Below are 21,692 nucleotides of genomic sequence, written 5' to 3'. Positions count from 1 at the left end.
TTCTTACGGAGAGTTCGTTTGTAAAATGCCTGAGTTGAGAAAGGGGATAATCTCTAAATAGAGTTTAAATTTTGGTTATTATTTGACATACTAATTACTACCAGAAGGTAATGAGAAGTCATGGAACTGGCCTGAAATTTCATCTCCAGGGAAGGAAGAACCAGTCCCATATGCTATAGGTCTCTCTCCCTTCCGCATCCAGGTAGCTAGTTCCGAATTTGTTGCTATAATCTGGGGTCAGGACTATGTTCATTAAATTACACTCTTTCAGATCTTCTCTTTCAAATTGATTTTACTATATACATTTGATTTTGCAACTGTATTTCCAATGATTATTTATAATAAATCCTGATAATTTTCTTATTTTCAAACACTTTTTATATCCCATATTTCCCATTCTAAGTTTTGATTACTTTATCTCCAGGGTGGAATGTATTTTAAGTTCTTATCTGTAGCTTAAGTAAATGGTCAACAATTCATCAGGTTATTACATTCTTGGTCTCACAATTTCCCCTTTATAATTTGTGATCTTTGTTTCATGGTCTTATGGCATTAGTGTTACACAAGAAGAGTTTGAGGTAAGGCTAATTTTCCTTCTTTGTAGAAAACAATTTTTTTTTGCCTGAAAGGTCTTAGAAATTTTTCATTATCCTTAAAGTTCAGGAAATTTTCCAGAATAGTTCATCATTTAATTTGGTCTGGATTGTGGTGTGCCTTGTTAATATGCATGCTCAGAACTTTCAATAAAATTTTCCTTAATTTTGATACTTCAGATTCTTAGTTTTGTTCTTATAGACTGGCAAGCAATTTACAGAAGAGTCTCTATCAAATTTAAATTCAAACATATGATATATAATTCTTCCCACATTCATTTTAATACAGAAATATTTCAGTAATAAGAATGATCCAATAATTTATTAAAATCTATCTATTGCCTATAAAACCAGATTTTTAAAATGTGTCTAACAACCCTTAATGAAGTGTTAAAGTCTAGATGGTAATATCATTTCACTTCAGAATAAAGGTAGGGTAGGAGAGGAGACCAAAGATAGGAGAGAATGTAAAGTACTTGTCTTATTCAGGGAAAAATAGAACATTCATATGGCTAAGAAATTTATAGAAAAATAAATATAAGGATGAATACTCACAGGAAGAAAATTAGAATGTATAACTTTCACATCAGACCAGATTTTATCTACCAAGTGGAAGATAGAAAATCAGAATAAAATACAGTAAGTAGAAAATAGAAAATAAGGCAGTATAAATGTGTTCTAACAAGCATAAATCAAAGTAAATATAAATGGGTTGAACTGCTAAAAATTCAGATCCTCTCAAATTACAACCAAGATCTGACAACATTTGCTCCATATATTATTAGAAACTTGTGCCAGACTAATTGTGTAAAAGGAAACAGGGACAGTGGTAGATCCCCCAGACTGTAAAGGTAAGCTAAAAATGGGCTGGGACACCTGCCAGAGCTTCATAATTTACATAAAGTAGTGTATGTGGGATGTAAGGGAAGATTAAACAGTTGAGCAATTAGAATGTGAGCCAAGCTGCTTTCATGCGGACTCAATTTGGGACATCCCTCAAATCATGTCAGGACTGAAGGAGAACTGTGGTATAGCGGGCTCTGTGAAGAACCACCTAGATTCCCCTTCAAAGAAGGACTTGTATGCCCCAATTTCTTGGAGTTTTACTGGCAGCACAAAATATAATTTCATCCCCAGCTAAACTATTATTTAAAATTGAGTTTAAAATATAGACAATATTTAGATACACAAAAATAGTTTTCTGTCCAGAGGCCCTCGATTAAAGAGCTTTTTACAATGATTTAGTCTAACAACAACAACAAAAAACTGTAGAGAGGAAGTATGATGCCTATTTGGTGAACACATTTGTAAATTAATTAAGTGATACCTATATATCAGAAAGAAAAGCTCAGTGTGTAAAGAATTATTATTTTATTATAAGGAAAGAGATACTGAAACCTTTACATTTTTATTAAAATAACTTTATCAAATCAACTAAAGGAAAGAAACAGTCGGGGGGGGGGAAGCAAAGAAAAAGCATGGCAAACATAAAACACACAGTGTGACATAAATAATTCTAAATGTTTTAATCAAAATAAGTATAAATGGATTAAACTTACCTATTAAAGTACCAATAAAAGTTTTCATAAAAATCAAGCTATTTACGGCTTATAGACAAACCCATAAAACAAAACCACAAAGGAAAATACTCTAGGCTTATAATGAAAACAAAACCTGCTGTGAAAATGTTAAAGTCAAACAGAAGAAAACGTAGTCAAATGCATTAATAGGATTGAGGCAGACCTACACAATGATCAAAGAACAGTCCACAAGAAGAGCATAATAATCACGAGCACGTATAGACTTGACAACGTAGCCTCAAACCACAAAACACAAAATGCTTTGGATGGAATGGAAAAACCTACAATCATGGTTGAATAATTTTAAAAACCTTGATCAAGACCAGAGAGATAAAATAGACAAAATAAAATTAGTAAGGATAAATAGTATTTGGTCTGCTATATTGAGTTTACTGTACATAAACACGCACAGACAAAACCTTTGGCCCAATATATAAAGCATATACATTCTTTTCAAGCACAGATACAACATTTATAAAAATTGAACGTGTATTAGGTAACAGAGACTGTTCCAACAGATTCCAAAGAAATGCTGTCACACAAACCATGTTCTTTAATGTGATTAAGTTAGAAAGTAATAATAAAATGATAGCTTTAAAAAACCCCCAAACTCCCAAACTCCATGGGTTAAAAAGGAAACCACACAGGAAATGATAAAATATTTAACAACAACAACAACAACAACAACAACAACAAACCACTACATTTCAAATTTATATTATGCAGCTATAATATTTAGGAGGAAATTTCTACTTTAATGTATTTACTTATAAACAATAAAAATTATTTTCAATAAATGATTTCACATTTTAAGATACTGTAAACATAAAACAGTAAACTTACAAAACAATATAAGAAGTTAATCACAATGAGAGCGGAAATGAATAGAGAAAACAAGCAAAGAAAAATCACCAATAGTAATAATTAACAAACTCAAAACCGATTTTGTGAAAAGGCCGATAAATATATATATATCCTTAAGAAAACTTAGCAAAAAATAAAAAATAAAAAGCAGCCATTAATAATGAACTGCAACAGGAACATAGGGCCATAACCACAAATACTATATATATGTATATATATATATTTAATATATTAACTCATATATATATTATATATATATGAACTCATAGAAACTAACCATTGAAAAATATAAATAAAATGGAGAGTTTCCTAGGAAAATATAAATATTAAAACAAACTCAGAAGAAACAGAAAAGCTAAATAAGTGAATAATTGTTAAATTGGACCAATTTTCTCAGATCTATTCTTCCAAAGAACATATTTTTAGATAAAAAAAATATGAGTTGCATGAAATTTCAAGAAATAAACATTTCAGACAAGAGGAAAAAGCGGCAAGATAATCGACTTGTATATGCCTAGCATGACCTGTATGCTAAAACTAAGCAATAAGGTTATTGACAAATGTCATTTATGGACAGAGATGCAAAATTATGAAATAAATTAACAGCAAATTAAATCCAGGTAGCAATATTTTAAAACTGTAATTATAACCAACATTGACTTTAACTCGCAAATCAAGCATAGTTTAATACTGGAAAATCTACCCAAGTAATTTAATACATTAATTGAAAAAGTAAAATTATATGAACATCTTAGCAGATAATCATAATACAAATATTTGATAAAGTTTAAGATTCATTTGTTTTTTAAAAAAGTCCTGTCAGATTATAAATATAGGGAATCTTCTTAAATCTGATGAAGGGTGTATACTAAAAACCTACTAGTAATGTCAAAAAATTTGAAATAATCCAAATGTTCATTAGTAGGGGAATTCATAAATAATAGGGTTTATTCATACAGTGGGACCATAGTGTCCCACTATGAAGCAATTATCAGTAAAGATAGATTTGAAAAGATGAGTGAAAAAAAGTAATATGTTGTTTAGGTGTACATTGTTGAGGAAGAGAGGGAGTTAAATTGGAGAGGGAAGGATGCAGGCTTTACATCTATCTGTCAAGTTTTATTTCTTTGAAAAAGAACTTACAAATATGGCAAAATGTTAGTTACATTTGGATGCCAAGGACAGTTATTTTTATAATATCTTTAAAATCTTTTATTTAATTTTTTAAAAAAGAGAATTTTTAAAAAGTCACTAACATCATTAAGAGTAGGCATTCTCTCAGGAAAAAGCAAAAGTCCCAATTTTTAGTAGCTTCTCATGGCCTAAATAACACAGCCTCACCTTCCTTAGTACAACGTATAAGATTCTCACGGACATACTTGCTGCTTTCGCAGCCTTAGACCCTATGTGTGGCTTTTTTATTCTCTCTGGTGGAAGTTTCCTCACTTTTTTTGACAGATAAATCTTTAATCAAAATAATTTGGGGCTTGCATCTTTTTTATGCTCATATTTATTTATATAAAATTTACATGCATTACTGCAGTAAAACATTATGTAAATGTATAATATATAAAAAGTAGAAAAGGATAAAATAAAAATAAATATTAATAGAAGCTCTACTATCCCCCTGAAGCATACGGGGAGGGGCAGGCTCGATCTAGGCTAGAGGTACCAAGAACTCTAGTGTTCTCCTTATCTTGAATGTGCTGTTCCCTTGTCTCTTTAGAGAACTTCAAGAGTCCACCTGAACCCCAGATTCTCTGCAAAATTATAGTTTAGATACACTCTGACTCAGTAATCGTTCATTCCTTTTGTCAATCAACAAATATTTATTGAGCTAGGCATTGTGCTAGATACTGGGCATACCAAAGAAAATAAGATAGATGATTATAATATAATTATATATATAAGGTGCATATATATATATACACACATATATACATATATAATGTAATTATATATAAAACATATATACATACATATAAACATATATATAATTACATATAAGATATTTATACACACACATATATGCATATATATAGTATATATACACACATAATGGAATACTATTTAGCCGTGAGAAAGAAGGAAACCCTGCCATTTGCAGCAATATGGATGGACCTTGAGGACATTATGCTAAGTGAGATAAGTCAGAGAAAAACAAATAATCTATGATATCATTTATATATAGAATCTAAAAAAGCCAAATTCATAGAAACAGAGTAGAATGATAGAAACACTGTTGGGGAGTTTGGGGGGAAATGGGGAGACATTGCTCAAAGGGTACAGACTTCCAGTTACAAGATGAATACATTCTGGAAACTACTAATGTACAGTGTGGTGATTTTAGTTAACAGCACTGTACTATACACTTGCAAGTTGCTAGGAGAATACATCTGAGGTGTTCTAACCACAAAAAAGAAATGATAATTATATCAGGTGATGGAAATATTTACTAACCTTACCTGGGTAATCATTCCACAACACATAAGTATATCAAATAAACACACTGTATGCCTTAAACTTACACAATGTAACATGTCAGTTATATCTCAATAGAGCAGGAAGAAAACAAATAATCAAGTAGGTACATAACTATCTAAAATAATAATTAATTATTAGGATGTTGGGGAACAAGGCAGGATGCTGCACTCAGAAATGATGTAGGTGATTAGGTGAAGGCTCTCCGAGCAGGTGATATTTAAGTTGAGGCTTAGAGCATCAGAAAGTAGTCATGTGAAGGTCTGGGATGGAAGTTCTGGGCCGATAGAAAAGGAGTGGAGATGTCTTCACTTTTTAGGAGCCTGTTAGAGGGCCAGAATGGTGGGAGGACTGCCTCCTACATGAGACAGGAGGGTAGCAGAGGCAGATCCTGTGTGGTCTAGGAGACGACAGCAAGAAGTGTGGATAGTATTACAGGAGAAGTGGGAAGCCATGGAGATTTTAAGCAGAAGAACGATAACTGATGTGGTTTTGAAAGATCACTCTGTTTTAGTTTGGACTGCTATAACAAAGCAAAGTAGATGTAACCAACAGAAATTTGTTTGTCACAGTTCTGGAAGCTGGAAAGTCAAGATCAAAGAGCCGGCAGATCCAGTGTCTCGTGAGGACCCCCTTCCTGGTCTTTAGACGGTCAGCTTCTCATCGTGTCCTCACAGGGCGGAGAACAGACCGAGGAGGCTCTAGGGTCCCTTTTGTAAGGGCACTAATCCCATTCACGAGGGCTCCACCCTCATGACCTAATTACTTCCCAATGGCCCCACCTCACAATAACATCACACTGGGGGTTAGAATTTCAATATATCAGTGGGGGGGGGAGGAATGGACACAAACATTCAATACATAACACCATATGTCTCTCCTCAATATATTTCATGGCGGATTGGGTGGGCCCTCCAATAACCTTAGCTGTAAGTGGGGATTTGCCCTATGTGGGGTAGGCCGGCAATTTTACTAGCATCAGTGGAATATGTGGATAATTCCATCTAATGTTGGATTTCAGTATGAGGAAGCCCATTTTGCCATGTACTACGCTATAGTTACAGCAGTGCGTTCAGTGAGAAAGCAGATGAGAATTCAGGCTCTTGGCAGGCAGGCAGATGCCACAAAAGAAAGGATGAGCAAAGAGCTAGCTTGTTTGTCCTGTGTCTCATTCCAAACTCAGAATCTGATACACTCCTCCACCTCTGCTGGGAGTGAAGTGAGAAGGCAAAAAAAGGCCAGGAGTGTCACTTTAGAAAAACTCCCTCCACAGGGAAAGAAATGCTGGGAGTGAGAAGTACTTTTCCTTGTATCATTCTCTCTCTCTTTTTTTCTTTTTAAGATTTTATTTATGTATTTGTCAGAGAGGGGGAGCGGCAGGCAGAGGGAGAAGCAGGCTCCCCACTGAGCAAGGAGCCCAACTTGGGACTCGATCCCAGGACCCTAAGATCATGACCTGAGCTGAAGGCAGACACCTAACCAACTGAGCCACCCAGGTATCCCTGTATCATTCTCCTTCACAAGGCTGCTCCACACACTTTTCTTCCTCCCTCTCCAACCTTCTGGCTTGCTCTGATAGCTTGTCTTCCACCTGGGGGAGATTAACCGGGTTCTTCTGCTTTTCCTGTCCTTCCCAGATGGCTTTCATCTCATACCCGGTTGGGTCTCAGCTGAACCTATAATTTGTAATCTTGTGTATTTCCGTATCTGCTGCGGACTTGAGGACTTGTGGGGTGAATACAAAGGAAGGTGGAGGAGAGAGAGTTTGCACATAATGGCCACAAGTAAACTCTTCAAAAATTACTTCATTATACTGTCTATTCCTTACAAGCTGACTTGTGAAGTTATTAGCACTCTCTTTTATAGAGGCATAAACTGAATTTTTGAAAAGTTAAATGACTGTCCTTAATCCTGTAATTTGAAAGTAGGAGAACCAGAATTCTAAGCTATATTTTCTTACCTTTCGGTCCTGTGCTCTGTCCACTATAACACCATGGCTCATTTAAAAATCTTTTCCTTTTGCGATGTTTCTTGATTTGCTAGCCTCTTTCTCTTTAGCCTGCAGATGAGAAAAGAGAACGTAAGAGAGGCTCTAGAGAACAGACATAAGAATGGCTTTTTATATATGTTTGAAAGGATCTGTATAAAAGTACTTTAAGAGTTAAGTGCGTACACATTCCTTGCTTAACAGGTGCTATTACCTTCCCAATACACAGTCCCTGATAATCCACATTCGACTGATTATCTCTTTAACTCCCACTTGTCACATCTGGACAAGTGGGTTGAAGCAAGAAGCAGCATTCCATTTCCTAAACATTCTTTTTTAACTGGGAAATCTCCCCAGGAAGACAGACATCATTTCCATCAGGTCCTGGGTGGAATAAATTGGTGACTAATGCTTTTCCCAGCTGGAGGTCTCCCTGCTAACTTCTGCTCCATTTTCTCATTTTCTATACCCTCACCTGGATCTACTTTCTTTAACTCCAGGCTCAGCCTTGTCCATTCCCAGAATTATCTTTTCAAACTATCAACAAATTTTTAAGAAAAAGGTATTATAGAAAACATTTCAAACATCCACAAAATAGATTAGCACAATAAACTCCAATGTACCCATCATCCAGAACCAACAATTATCAAAATCACACAGCACAGCAATATGCAGTATTTTTCCTTTGCTGAAATATGTTAAGGTCTACCCCCAGCTTCATATCACTTCACCCCTACATATTTCAATATGGACTGAGGGCAAGACATCCCACACATTTGGTGTTTGAAATCCTAGCTCAAATATATAAAATATAAATTAAGTAAATCAATAGATTATGTTTAGCCCAACATCGGAAGGAAAAAGTCTTCATAAGTTCAAAAATGATTAAAGAGTCAATGGATCCATTCAGTAATGGATCAATTGGATGAAGAGGCAGGGAAATCCAGCTGGGATGGCTGCTTCTCTAACTGACTGTTGCAGAGCACAGACTCTGACCTCTCTCTTCCCCAGCCAGCCACTGGAAAGACTGCCCATGGGAGCCCTACTCCGTCCTGCACTGTTGCCACCCAGCTGTGTAGCAACAGGCTGTGTGCCACAATGAAGCCATTCTTTAAGACGAGCTAGAGTCCCACCTGCTCGGTGAAGGCTTTCATAATTGTGGCTTCCAGTTGGCTCTCTCCAGCACACAATTCAGCAATTACAGTTTCATGCATATATCTTGTCTTCCCTGGTAGACTGCAAGGACATCAAGAGTAAGAAGTGTGTTTAGCCTTCTACTCTGTAACTTATGGTGCCAAATAATGATGGCACAGCAGGTGCTCAATAAATATTTAAAGCAGCTTTCGTGTGGGCTGATGTCGTTAGTGTCACTTTTTCTGCTCAGAATCAAGTCATAAGGGAAAGGAAAAAAAACCCCAGCAGAGGCATTTCTGTCTAAGAATGTAGATAAAAGACAGGTTAGGTTGGCTTTCATCCATCCGCTAGTTCAACCTGCCCTACAAGTCCTCTTAAATCCTGCCCCTCTGTCTTTGCCTGAACAACCTACAGTGCTTTTTTTCTTTTTCTTCCCTTGTGCAAATGACTAGGGCAATTGTCTGTGGTTGGCACGTAGTGTGGTATGACCACATGTTTAAGAATCATGAAACCCTACATTAAGAAGTCGTTCCCTAACTGAACCTTTACCAGAAGCAACAGGCTCAGTCTTGCAGCAGCGCTATGGTGCCACCAAGTGGACAGTTTTTGAACAATTCGACTCATAAACCTGCAAATCCTTTCGGAACTGGAGCATTTGTGGCCAGTTCGTGTACGGAATCGCAGATTTCACACTCCGCATTCTTCTACCTAGGATGTTTGATGAATTCTAACAATTGCTTCCCTTATGCTTCTTGAAATGGTATTCTCTTTAACTCCTACTTGTGATTTAAGAAAATTCCCAAGGAGGGGCGCCTGGGTGGCACAGCGGTTAAGTGTCTGCCTTCAGCTCAGGGTGTGATCCCGGCGTTGTGGGATCGAGCCCCACATCAGGCTCCTCTGCTATGAGCCTGCTTCTTCCTCTCCCACTCCCCCTGCTTGTGTTCCCTCTCTCGCTGGCTGTCTCTATGTCTTTCAAATAAATAAAATCTTTAAAAAAAAGAAAAAAGAAAATTCCCAAGGAAAGCATTTATGAAGTACAGAAATGTGGGTGCTTACTTTTCATTTTCCTGCCTTTTGAGAGAAAACAAGGTTCTCATTACCTCTGGGTGAACTTTTAAAATATTAATTGTGTTTCCTAAGGCAGTCTACTTAAAGAGGAAGAAAGCTTGCCTATCCAATATGATATACATGTCACCTATGTTTAGTTTGGATCTGTAGTTTCTCCAGAGTCAATCTCATATCTTATTAAGTCAGAACACCAAACAAATGGTGCTGGAACAATCGGACATCCAGATACAAAAAAATGAACCTCAACTCTTACCTGGCAGCATATACAAACATTAACTGGAAATGGATGCAATTATCACAAATCCCCCAAGTCTCAGCTGAATGCCCAGCTTAAGGACCTCTTTGGAGAAACAAGACGACTCTAGGACAGCTTACTCTCTCCTGCTCCCCTGAGGCTAAAGGTACTTCACCTGCATTTTCTTCGGCAGAGGCTGCATATGATGAATTTTCTTTCTTTAAAAAAAAGTATTTGCTTAATTTAATATTTAATTTTTCTAAAAGTCTGTCTTGGCTCTATATAACTTAGGTCAGTGCATACTTGTGTTCTATATGAAAGAATTGGAAATTTTTTGAGTTTATAGGTCATAAGAAAACTCGTAAAATGTAGACAAGTGCACTGGACGACCAGCCAGGAGATCCCAGGTCTGTTACAAACAGCCAGTGTGGCCCCGTACAAGATACACTTCAATGTCTCTTAGTTTCCACGTTTGTCAGGTGGTTAGTGTCTCTCCTTTTTCAAATTGTATGTATTTCTAAATTTTCTTTAATCAGCCTGTTTATACTATTAAGGACTCTGGGTAGGATCTCTTAGATTCCTTCTCTGTGCCTTGTTTGATATTTTTTGCGATCATGCGTACCTGCAAATTAGCTTCCTTGCAATATGAGCTCTTCATTTAAAAGCTATTACTCTTAAGGTCTCAGATTAATTTTGATGACTACTTTTGGAAAATTTCTCAGAGCCATAGGTTTCTTTCAAATTTGCTACATGCATATTACAAGTGTATTACTCATTTTTGCCAAATTAAGTTTCTTTAAGTAAGAGTTTAAGCACCATATGCCCTAAATATGCCATCTAAAAACCTCTCTACCATTTTTCATAAAAGAAAAGGCAGATTAACCTCAGTGTACTGTGCCCTGGGCCACCACGCCAGGGGCTTGCACAGGATCCTTACTGTAAAATTACTGTAAGAAGGCATCAAAATACAGTGGGGAAGCCTTGGATTTCAGCTTGACTCTATCACCCTCTAAGCACCTGATCATAGAGAAAATCACTTAATGTGTCTGAGCCTATGTTTCCTTAGCTGCAAAGTGGTGATAACCTATTCTGCTGAATACATTTGATTGAAGGTTCAAGTGAAATAAGATTCAAAGTAACATGTTGAAAACTTGGAAGAGCAACTCAGGTGGGAATCCATCATTTAGTAGGAAGAACCCTAAAGAGCCTAGAAAGGTAGGAGATACAGTAGAAGAATCAAGGATGATTTAGAACCAGAACCAAAACCCAATGGTGCCTTCTGGTGGGGCTGTCATAATCATCAGCTCTTCCTGGTCCCCTTCTTTCCTGGTGGGAATGATGGAAACAGATACGGTCTTTTGTCCACGATCCTTTTCGGCCAGATAACAGGAAGGGAGAGTAAGTTGGATGTCACAGTTCCAGAATCAACAGAAAAACGAGGGGGAAGAAATAGGGCAGGAGAAGAGGGCCATGGAATTAACCCTACATTATCACTCGTGGCAAGTCAGACACCATGTGTACACGATCTTTTTACATTCAGGGATGGCTTCTGGGTTCCCAGTGGCAGGAAGAGAATCCTCAATGGATGAATATAAAATAATCATTTAAAAAGTGAAACAACTGAAGTATGAGAAATGCTCTATTTGTCTTTAAGAGGAGGACTATATTTTTAAATTGTCAACATAGAAGACAAAGAAAGGTTATGGAAATGTTCCAGATTAAAGGAGGCTAAAGAGACATGATGAATACATGCAATTCCTGATCCATACTGAATCCCCTCCTGGAGGAGACAAGACGATGCCTTCAAACATTACTGGTCAATAGACAGAATTGGAATATGGACGGCAAATGAGGGAAAAGTACTGTGTTGATGCTAAATTTACGAAAGTGGAAACTGTACTATGGTTATGGAAGCAAATACCCCTATTCTTAAAAACACTGAAATATTTAGGAGTGGTGGGCCAGCATGCATGTAACTTATCTCTAAATGGTTCAGGAAAAAAATATATTGAGAGAGAGGGAGTGTGAAAGAGAAAGTGAGCAGGTGGGGTAAAATGTTATAAGTAGATGATGATGAAAGGTAAATAGGTATTCTTTGTGCTAGTCTTTTTTTTTTTTTTGTATTTGATTTTTAGGTAATCTCTACACTCAATGTGGGACTTGAATTCACAACCCTGAGGTCAAGAGTCGTCTGCTCCTCCAACTGACAGCCAGGTGCCTCTGTGCTTTTATTTGTGTAACTTTTCCATAAATTTTAATTTATTTCCAAATAAATTTTTTAAGAAGTGAAACAAATATTTTATTGAGGTCCTCTATTCATTAAACATACTCATTATTTTTAGTTATTAAATAACACTTCATACCTGCATGGCTCCTGACCATTTACAAAGTACTTCTACATATTTTATTTCATTCAATCCGCATTAAAAAGCCCCATTTTATAGATAAGAGAACTGGGAATCAGAGACTTCTCATAGGACCTTGGCTAAATTATCTTTGTATTTTCACTGCTTCACCCAGTGAAGGAAGGAAGGAAGAAAGGCAGGGATGAGGAACTGACTGACCCCCAAACCACAGACCTAGAGGTGCAGAGGTCGGACTGAGACTTAGAGCTCAGTACCTTTTACTTCTCTGCAGCTCCCGAATACCATAAAACACACTTAAATCTTAGAACAGGATTAACCATTATTTAATTACTGTTTGATGATCACAAGTCACATAATCTTACAATGCTTTAGGCTAACTTTTATGTATGCCATTTATCATCCTGTAGCTAAAGGAAATAGCAGCTGAAAAAATGTTAATCAAATGCTGGCAGAGTGAGACTACCCTATAGTAAACTCCAATATATTGCTTTTACCAGTGACACTATATAACCTAATAAGATAAAATTATTTTATATAGACATGATTCTTAAACCTAAGAATGAAAAAGATGTTATCAAGATATCTATACTGCTTATTTGAGCGGTTAATGTTACCCTTGGTATGAAATTTTGTGTATTGTTGTTTTGAACACCTCAATTCTTTTTTTTTAAATTTTTAACATTTTCCTCCAGTTTAATTTTCAGCATTTAAAGTGAAAATCTTAGCTAGAGGAATTTGCTCTCACAAGTGAAGAGCAGACATGTTACCAGCAGCAGAAATGGTTTCATCCAACTGGCTAGGCATCTTCAGTGCCAAGAAATTTTTTACATTTGCTGCACTTGGTTTACTTTTAAAGTTCAAGAAGTTATACTAAATAAAAGCAGTAGCAACACATAAATGGCGGGGGGGGAAGCCCCACAACAATCCAGAAGTGCTAAGAATGAGAACGGAATCCTAGACTGCAGTGCTGGGAAGGATTACCTGGTTTCAGTGCGCCTATCTGGGTGATGAAGAAAATCTGGTCTCGGGGGTAGCCATGGGAATATGTTTTGACCAGGCCGACTTTCATGAGTGGGTCTTCAGTCCTCCTATATTGATCTTTTATTCTGTGAGTAATGAGTCTAATTCTGGATACTCACGTGTAGGCATGTGTTATAGTTGGGAGATGACAAAGGTGTCATCTGGGGAGGACAGCTGGCCATTTGACAAAGTGTGAAGGTGATTAGACTGATTGTTGCTTGTTAATCAACCTTCAGTGAGCAGCCCTTTGAGACAAACAGACATGGCTTATGACTCCTCAATCTGTATTGAGCTCTCCATCCCTTTTCTCGTGTGATATATTGCCTTGTTCATCAGCGAATTAAAAATCAGACGCAAGTTGATTCTTAATGCTAGCCAGATGAAAGTGTTTTGAACTGTTATTCTCATATAGATTCTCATTTGCATAATTTATAGCAAGAGACTCTTCTGTGAGTTATCCACCTTCCATAAGTTCTCAGTGTGGTAGATTAGAACCTCATACTAATGTGAGCAAACAAACTCATTGGTTTCATTTTAGGGAGAGCAGATTTACTCCTCAGTTCTTCAGTATATTTTTATTGGGCACCTACTGTATGTCATGGATTGAAGATTCAAAGGTGAATAAAGCTGACTGTTTTTATAATTGGGGAAATAGATAATTAAACAGATGATCGCAAAAAATGATAGGCACTAAGATAGAATGAGGTGAGCACAAGGTTCTATGGGTCAATTTTTTCTTTAAGATTTTATTTATTTATTTGACAGAGGGAGAGCGAGCACAAGCAAGGGGAGCAACAGGCAGAGGGAGAGGGAGAAGCAGGCTCCCCACAGAGCAGGGAGCCCAATGTGGGGCTCGATTCCCAGGACCCTGGGATCAGGACCTGAGCCGAAGGCAGACTCTTAACCGACTGAGCCACCCAGGCACCCCTCTATGGGACAATTTTTGATAGGCACCTAACCTACTCTATGATAGTCTCTTGACCTCTTTGCTCATCAGGGAAGGTTCTGGGGAAGAAGACAGCTAAGTTGAGCATTGAAGGACACATAAAGCTTTGCCAGGGTAAGGGAAAAAAGGGAAGATGGGAATTCTAGGGGCTAGAATATACATAGGTCAGGAGGCAAAGGAGAGCAGAGTATATTTGGGGGACTGCAATAAGTTGATATAGCTGCACCAAGAAAGGTCCAGATCAAATGCCATTCCAAGAAGCTTGGATTTTATACTGATGGTTTTAAGACGACATTGAAGGGTTTTAAGTAGACATAAAATGATTGAGAGTAGAGAGAATGGATTGGCATGTGGTGAGTCTGGAGGCAAAGATGCGGGGCCACAACTCAAATCACCAACATCTTACAGCTGTGTGCTGTGGATAGAAAGGTTGCTAGGAAAGAAGAGGTGTGGGTGGAAGAATTTGGAACCCATCTGTGCTCTCTGCCCTTCTAAGGAGTGTTACATATGTCATCCTTATTTTTAAAGAACTGCGCACTCATAGTAGTGTAGTCTAAATAATGACACTTGATAGAAGGAAAAAGCAACATTACCCACACTGAAATGCTGATACCGACACGGAGTACCTAAGAAGTGGATGAAACAAGGAAGAGAAATTATCAGCTGTCAAATTTCACAAATAATTGCTATTTTATCCTCTTATGCTTATTTTGTGACTTCTACATAGAGTTATCTGCAAATAAAAATATTCATAGGTTAGACCTAAAAAAATTATTCCTTTTTTAATTCTCAGATTTAGAATCGAGAAGACTGTATCTTGTTCACTTTGGCACACTTGCTACCTGAGACAGGGACTGCCATACAGTAAGTGCTTAATAGGTGGTTGAAAGTCAAGAATGAAAAACACACAGACTAAAATAGATTTTCTAGGACCTCCGATGATTTTCATGAAAATTCTAAGAAATTTTCTTAACACCAAACAAATATAAATTGGAAGTCAAATAAACAAATACCATATTCATTTGGGATAAACGTAGTTTCAGATGTGTTTAATACAATTCGCAAAAAAAAGCAATGGGAATTGTGTGGGTAAAATGGAAGGAGGAATTTGGTCTTTTGTAATTTCAAGCTATTTAAGATGAGAAGGGTTGAGTAGTTTAAAAATGGATGGGAGGAGCTGGGGCTTAATGGCAACCCACAATTTTCTTCTCATGGTTGTGACTACAGAAAGAACATTTTCTAATTTCCCACAATGCTCACAAAGATGTTTCTAGATCAAGGACCGTGAGACCCTTTGAATGTAAGAGTTGGAAAAGCCTTGTATGGATATATACACCTCGCTCTCAATTGTGTCCAAATTTCAATACACAAGTTTATGATATTAATCAATATAAATAAAATAAATAATAAGTTAATAATTATATCCTATAATAAAATATTATCATTAATTAATTAATATAAATAAAATAAGTTAATAGTTATAATTTATAATTATGTTAACCTTTTAGTTTTAAGAAAAATCATTTTATATACTTTTTAAATGTTAGTATTTCACTTTTTCTGGTCACTTAAATAATGCTTGTGTAACATGAAACCTTTATTTTTTCAATAAAAGCCTAAGTTTGCCGCCAAAGGAGTACAAATCACACATCTCTATTCATACCAAGGTACAGTCATGAAAATACATTATGCCAAACACATTCTTTACTAAATGCATGCTAGTATTTTCTTTGGCTTGTTTTCTTTGTATGTTAGTTATGTAGACAAGGAAGAAAAATTTCATGAAGAATGTTTTCATGGAGACTCCTTACTAAATGTTTGATAGAGATCGATCACTACCAAGGATGTCCTTGCTGCACCCACACCAGAACATTTGCCTTTGAGTCTATTATTCCGCGATGCCTTTGTTGTCATTGTCGCTGTTACAGTATGTGATTTACAGTTTTAAATTTACGCTTTATGCAACTAAAGAGCTCTTTCCCATTTCTTCGCTGTTGCCCATACCTGCTTTTGTTTCTCTAAGAAGAGCTCTATGTAGGGAACCTGGAGCACTGTGGTTTCAGTGGAGATGCTGGGACTCCTGGTGGTGGCAGCACTGCCTTTGCTTTCTGTGGCCAGGCCTGGACCCGAAAGTCTTCACTACTGAACCGCGCTCTTAGGTGGACCTTTGATTACAGAATGATTGGAATCAATTAGATGAACAAACATGAAACCAGCATATATGTCCAGTAAAACAAAGATATTAAAGAAAACCAAATACATTAAACTCACGAAAACAAATTGATTTAGGGATGGTATATTTACATTACGAAAAACCTGCAAAATCCTTCAAATAGTGAGCTTTCCTATGGAATAGAAATTTTGAAATCAGCATTTACAATTTTTACTTAGGCACGCCAGAGGAAAGCACCCTGATTTTCACACGAGAATAAGTTGTATTTCATTTGGTAGGTTTTTACGGTTCACAGAGCCCATTACTGTGTCTCCTCTGATTTGCATCTTCCACGAGCTGTGTGCGATACCCCAGAGCCAGCACAGCCTGGTAGGCAGCCCGTGACCTCTAATCCAGCACCACTTCCACTGACTCCATTCCTACACAGGCGTTTTGTTTGTTTGGTTGGTTGGTTTGCTGTGTGGGTTTTTTTTGTTTTTGTTTTTGTTTTCGTTTTTAGAGGAGGTCTATGTCTATTGGAGATAACATATACTTGTTCGGACAGTGCCTGTATTAAAATACCACTGGCGTTCAGTGGACAGTATTGAGATACACCTTTTTAAACTCTTAAATGATGGACATTTTGTATTACATTTAAAAATAACCTCCCTTTGGGGGCACCTGGGTGGCTCAGTCGGTTGGGCATCTGCCTTCAGCTCAGGTTACAGTCCCAGGGGTCCCTGCTTCATGGGGAGCCTGCTTCTCCCTCTGCCTCTTCTCTGTCTCTCATGAATAAACAAACAAACAAACAAACAAAAAAAATCTTTAAAAAATTTTTTTTAAATAACCTCCCTTCTATTTGAGAATGTTTCAAGCCAACCTTTTATGCTCACATATGGTAAATTTAGGATAGACGTCAATCTTCTTAATGAGTTAATGAATTTTTTTTAAAGTTCTTATTTAATTTCAGTTAGTTAACATACACTGTAATCTTAGTACAATATAGAGATTCCACACTTCCATACATGACCTGGTGCTCATCACAAGTGGACTCAGATCTCCATCCCCTATTTCACCCATCCTCCCCCCATTTCCCCTCTGCTAACCATCTGCTTGTTGTACTGGAGAGTCTGTTTCTTGGTTTCTCTCTCTCTTTTTCCAAGTTAACAAATACTCGACTGATACTTCATCCTACATTCTGGAGTAATAATTTGATATTATTTCCCTCTGTACTGAAAATTATTTGCTCATCAATTTACGCTGTACACATTGATTTCTTCTGAGGAAATATTATAAACATGACTTTGACCCAATAATTTAAAGAAATATGCATCACGCACAAGCAGAATGAGTAGAAAATTTATGCTCAACATCACCACTTTGATTTCGCGTGAGGGGCTGAATCTAATTTTATTCCACCAAGAACAAAAAGGGGGCAGAGACATGAAAAATTACCGAGCACTCAGTGATGTGTAGCCCACCTCAGTCTGTTACCCTGAGGAATTTTTTTAAAACTCAATTCAACCAGCACTTTGCACATAGCTGGTGCTCAACAGTACTGATTGGTCAGTTAGCTGACTTTGCTAAGTTCTCAATTTGCCTCATTTAGTCCTTGCCAGTTTTCCTGTTTGCTACCTGATGGGTCCATTGGTTAACAACTAGTTTCCAGCTTCGGACTAGGCTCTTCCCTTGGAACTGACCTTCTTGCTGTTGTTTCATTTTCTGAAATGTTTTGAAAAGGCCTTCATTTTTGAGCAGCAGAGATGGCAAACTGTGGCCAGACTTCCCGTGAAGAAATGTGGTTGCTCTGAAACACGCGAGCTACCAGTCCTGTCAGTGGAGGAGGGCAGAGCAGACCAAGGCCAGCCGTCCATTTCTTAGAGACGACTGGCTTCATTTGTCGCCTGGTGGCTGGGCAGAACGGATTAACTCCAAGGAAGGTGTCAAGTAACTGATGTGGCCCCTTGCCTCTTGCTCGGCCTCACCTCCAGGCCTTGGGCCCCTTAGCGCTGTCTGCTGGTCGGTCTGTCCACTTATCCGAGCTTCTTCTACCCTCCAGCACTTTCTCTAACCCCAGCTGCTCTGAGGTGGTGTCTCATTTTCCAAATCCATTCCCTACCACCCTAGAGCAAACTTTTATTAATAGAGATTTTGCTAGCTGGTTGTTAAAAGAGTAGCAGTTAAACCAAATCATACCAATATATGCAGTAATCTCTAAAAGAATATTTGCATTCTAGAAGAATATGTGTTTCAACCAAAAAAGAGAAGTGATGATGACCGATTTTGTATCAGTAAAGATGCGTTTGAACCAGGAATCTTCCAGGTACTTACTGAGTGGAAGTTTATTCTCATTCTTATTCTACCTAGGTCTCTTGAAGAATGAGAAACAATGTATTGGGATAAAACCTAGCAATTTGCTTATAAAACGGTGCCGTGCTTGGTCAAGTTCTGCTCGCCTCGGACAGCTTTGTAAACAGGTAGGCTGCTATGTTGTTTAGTTAGGAGACTCTCGGAAATTCAGTGTATCACTTTCCTTCTCTGATATGAATGAAGGAGGTGATTCATGTTGTGGAATTTGTGCCAGAGAGAAAGGCAAGGCAGTTTCTGTCTCTTGCCAGCTATGTGGCCTGGGGCAAGGTATACAACCTTTCTAAGCCCCAGCTTTCCTATTAAGCTCATGTAGTTGATGCGTGCGATTCCTGTCCAGGGAATATCAGTAATATTCCCAAATACGTACATTTAAAGCAATTTGGGTCTGAGTTCCACTGTTCTTATTACTGTTGGTTTTAACTGGTCAAAATAGTTCTGACGTGATCGCATGGCAGAAAAAGTGTACCAGTACTGTCAAGAAAGTTTTGAAAGAAAACAAACAATAAAGGGGAACTTGCCATACCAGATATTAAACTTTCCTGCATGGCTGCTACAATCAAAATAATATGAATATTAGCTCAGGGATGAACAAATTGATCAATGAAACAGAACAGAGAGCACAGAAACTGATTCAAGTTTTCTTTAAAATATGAACTTAGTATATGGTGATGCTTACTTTTTAGTTTAGTGAGAAAAGGAACACTTACCTTATACAGAGATTAAAGTAATGAAATACTCACCTGAAAGATAGAGATTTGTAACTTGAATAAATACAGAGAGAATATTAGGATAAAATGAAGATTATGAATCTTGGGGATAGGGGAGGGGCATTCATAGGCAAGACAGAAAAATCCACAAATCAGGGGTGCCTGGTGGCTCAGTCAGTTAAATGTCTGCGTTTGGCTCAGGTATGATCCTAGGGTCCTGGGATCGAGACCCATGTCAGCCTCCCTGCTGGGCAGAGTGTCTGTTTCTCTCTCCCCCTGCTGGTGTGCTCTCTCTCTCTCTCTCTCTCGTAAATAAAATCTTTAAAAAAGAAAAATCTACAAATCATTAAAAAATGGATTGACTTGACTACATAAAAACCTAAAATTTCTGAAAGTCAAAGGCACCATTAAAAAGTTGAGGGACAGACTGGGAAAGAATATTTGCAACAAATATGACAAGGCACTAATTTCCTTTATAGACAGTGACTCTTGTGAATGAAGAAAAGACAAGAAATATAACAGAAAAATGGGTGCACAAGGTGATCTAGCAATTATCTAATGAGGGACACAAATAGCCACTGAACATTTAAAAAGGTGCTGTAGCACAGTGGTGGTCAGGGATATGTATACCAAAGAAATAAAGAGATCGTTTTCATGTATCAAAGATACAGAAATTTTAAAAAGTGGATCCAATCTACTTTGGCAAAAGTGTAGAGAAAACATACCTCTCAGGCACTGCTGGCGAATGTGTAAATTGCTAACACATTTTTGAAAGTCACCTGGTAATATGAAATTTAAATGTGCATATTTTTGACCTAGAAATGCCACTTCAAGGAATCTAACTTGCATAAATAAAAGTACTAGTTTTGAAGAAAAAGCTGAGTGAAACTGTGTTTTGCTGCATTTAAGAAATGAACACCCCCAAACTCTGGAAGTACCCTGAACATCCACTAATAAGACAGATTATTATTTACATATACTATAGAATATTATTCAAATATGTGCATAGGTCTACACTCATTGATTTAGAAAAATATCCATGATATAGTGTGAAGTGAAAAAAGCAAGGGCTAAATAATAGGTGTAATACATTTGATTTTTTATAAAAAAGCTATATATGTGGGTGTGTGTCTAAATATAGGACTATGTAATATCTGGGGTGTGTGAGGGGGTCATAGAAAGACTTATGGAAGGATACATTCCAAAATGTTGGAAGCAGAAGAATGGGACTAGATTGGGGGAAGAGAGCATGAATTTTTTATACTTGTTTATTGCTTGAGTTATTGCAGGAAGCCTTCATTACTCTTACGAGTTGAATTATGTCCCCCTCAAATTCATATGTTGAAGTCCTAAACCCCCAGTACCTCAGAATGTGACCTTATTTGAAATTAGTTGCAGATGTAATTAGCTAAGCTAAAATGAGATCATACTGGAGTAGGTGTCCTTATGACTGGTGTCCTTATAAAAAAGGGAAATTTATATATATATATATATATGAAGATTTTATTTATTTATTTGAGAGAGAGTGGGAAGGAGCAGCAGGGAGGAGCAGAGGGAGAAAGCAGACTCCCCGCTGAGCAGGGAGACCCTTGCAGGACTTGATCCCAGGACCAGGAGATCATAACCCAAGCCAAAGGCAGATGCTTAACCGACTGAACCACTCAGGTGCCCCTATAAAGGGGAAATTTTGACAGAGAATCAAACAAGCATAGAGGGAAGACGAGGTGAAGACACAAGAAGATGGCCATCTATGACGAGGAGAGAGGCCTGGAGCAGCCACCGCCTTCCCCCACAACCCTTGGAAGGAGCCCACCTTGCTGTCAACACCTTGCTCTTAGACTTCCAGCCTCCAGAACTGTGAGACAACAAATTTCTGTGGTTTAAGCCTCCTGATTTGCAGTCCTTTGTGTTGGCAGCCCTAGCAAATGAATGTAATCACTGTTGACATTAAAAACCAATAAGGTATTTTTTAAAAAGGTAAAGAATAAGAACTGCATTTTGTAAGTTTATTCACTCCAGAAACATTTACTAAGTATCTATAATGTGCCAGGTATTCTATCTTAATTATTTTACTTAATTTTCCAGAAATGTCAGAGGATAAGAATTAGTGTTCCCATTTTACAGAAGTTCGGTGGCTTTTCCAATGTCACATAGTGAAGAAATTTTGGGGTAGGAGTCAGTACCTGCTT

At 37.4% G+C, this 21,692-nt stretch overlaps 1 long non-coding RNA gene across 1 annotated transcript; it reads right to left on the bottom strand.

Annotated features, from left to right (window-relative positions):
- Positions 1-7,482: 7,482 nt before the first annotated feature.
- On the bottom strand, positions 7,483-16,435 carry LOC123001234 (uncharacterized). Its single transcript, XR_006409868.1, has 3 exons — positions 16,279-16,435; positions 8,639-8,741; positions 7,483-7,577 (listed from the first exon to the last, which is right to left on the bottom strand). It is a non-coding gene; the product is annotated as an uncharacterized LOC123001234 (long non-coding RNA).
- Between the last annotated feature and the right edge of the window lie 5,257 nt (positions 16,436-21,692).

Source organism: Ursus arctos, unplaced genomic scaffold, assembly GCF_023065955.2.
Source record: "Ursus arctos isolate Adak ecotype North America unplaced genomic scaffold, UrsArc2.0 scaffold_26, whole genome shotgun sequence".
NCBI classification, from domain to species: domain Eukaryota; kingdom Metazoa; phylum Chordata; class Mammalia; order Carnivora; family Ursidae; genus Ursus; species Ursus arctos.
This window is presented reverse-complemented; position numbering and strand designations above follow the sequence as displayed.